The 2,030-nt window shown below is 42.5% G+C and overlaps 1 pseudogene; it reads left to right on the forward strand.

Moving 5' to 3' along the window:
- Positions 1-1,747: 1,747 nt before the first annotated feature.
- The window catches only part of LOC105816593, a 2,885-nt pseudogene continuing 2,602 nt past the window's right edge, over positions 1,748-2,030 (forward strand).

Genomic DNA, 2,030 nt, shown 5'->3' on the forward strand with positions numbered 1-2,030 from the left:
CAGCCCCGGGTGTACTGGCATGGCGCTGCTCTGGGAGGATAGAAGAAGAACTCTTGACTTTTGGGAGGTTACTTCTTGAGTTGAGGCCAAGAGTCCAAGAGACCTTTTTCCCTTTCCATTCTCCAGCCAGGGGGAAAGGACACGACAAACTCAGGAACCAGAGAACCTTCCATGAGAAACAAGACAGAAGGCAGCTTCCTGAGGATAGAGAGCTTATGCACTAACTGGGCAGGTCATCTGGTCCCAGCCATATGCAGTAACGTGCACATGACTGGCACAGTGCTCCAAGTGTGTGTCTTTATACGCTGCCAACTATACTCAATGAGCACTTGAAAACTGTCAGTTTCCTATAACAATCTGATGGAATTTCTTCTGTTTTTTAAAAAAAGCATCCTATAGTAACTTACACCCTTGATTGTGTGACCAACTTACCTAAAGCAAAAATTCAAGGAAGAGCAACTTCATAGAATCCATATCCTCATTCACTTGTTGGTCACGACAAAATGTTCAGCAGGGGACACTTCCCTTGGAAGCAGTGAGCCTACGGGGCCCGCAGTAGCCCCAGCTGCCTCCTTGGCTGCCTGGTGGAAAGGAGGGTGGGTGCCCATTCCGGAGGCAGCAGGCGGGCACATGTCCCCCAGCCCCATCCCAGCCATCTGGGCACGGACATTCGATCAAGATGAACCAATTTGCATCTAGGATGTGGTCACAGATCATGAGACCAGCCTGGGCTTCCTGCCCTTCAGCTCCCTCATTTCTGTTTCCTGTAACTCCAAAAAATGTCCCCTGGATTTCTAAGTCTATTTGTAGGTATCTCTATTGCTTCCTTGTTCTGCTGATTCAATTATGGAAAAAGAGAGTCCTTTAAGACTAGATATTTTGAATAAATTTTTACTGCAAAGCATTTCTAACATATTACCCCAAGAAAATGTCTTACGTATTCATAAATCAATGATAAGACAGCCTTCATTCTTTAAAAAAAAACTGTAGTTTGATACGAAATGAGAGACAGAAATATCTCTAAGAAAAATTAACTGGCTGTACCATCTAGCTTGGCCTGTGTTTCGAAATGCTAGAGTTCACGGGATACAACTGGGTTTAGCTCCACTTGAAATGGGCATTGCATTGGATGAGGCACCTTCAGAATGAATTCAATTAGTCTCCAGACTTGAAAATTTGTAAATAACAGCTACTTTTCCATCTTGTCAAAGGCTTTGATCAAATAGATCAAAACAAAGAATGCTTGCTCTCTTCAAGTTTTCTTAACTTGCTTATTTGCAAATATCCCATTTGCTATTCATAGCTGAAGAGTCAAAAATCTCAATATCTTTTGAACCCAAGATGAATCTTATAAACTGACTGATTAGATGACATTCTTAAGGACTATGGTCATTATTTTAATCATCTTTCTTGCGAGATGCCAGGAGGAAATGCTCCTGTATTGATTAGGGGTGTGTACCTTCACACATTTTATGCTATCACCTGAGAATTTCAAAACTGTGCAAAGCTGAAATCATACCTGAAATCACACATTTTAAAAAAAAGTGTTTAGGAGTTCATGCAATGGACTTAGTTTACTGTTCAAAATTTGGCACCCTGGCCTAGTTAGCAGAATGATGAAGCGATAAGCCCCTCTTTCCTCAGTTTTCTCCTTTGAAAACTGGAAACCCTCATGTGGCTGTTGGGAGTTGAGTAAACTGCTTAACGTAGTGCCTGGCACACAGTGAATGGAGGATGAACACTCACAATGGTTATTGTCACTCACCACTTCAGTGACAGTAACAAATTTGCAGTCAGGTTCAAGAGCTTTGTCATTTTTGTGTGTGCCAGCTGACATGGAAGCTGACCACCTACTGCAGTTCTTTCTAGACAAGAAGTATGGCGCATGCAAGTGTGTAACTCAACCAGATAACACTTATGTGATAGCTAATAGAACACTGGGCTCTTGACTTCCAGCCCCCTTTCCTTTCTACTGCTCCCAAGAGAAAGCACATAGCCCAGCTTATGGTTTAGGAGATTTCATTCTCTAC

This window comes from Propithecus coquereli, unplaced genomic scaffold (genome assembly GCF_000956105.1).
Source record: "Propithecus coquereli isolate 6110/MARCELLA unplaced genomic scaffold, Pcoq_1.0 Scaffold38, whole genome shotgun sequence".
In the NCBI taxonomy this organism is placed as follows: domain Eukaryota; kingdom Metazoa; phylum Chordata; class Mammalia; order Primates; family Indriidae; genus Propithecus; species Propithecus coquereli.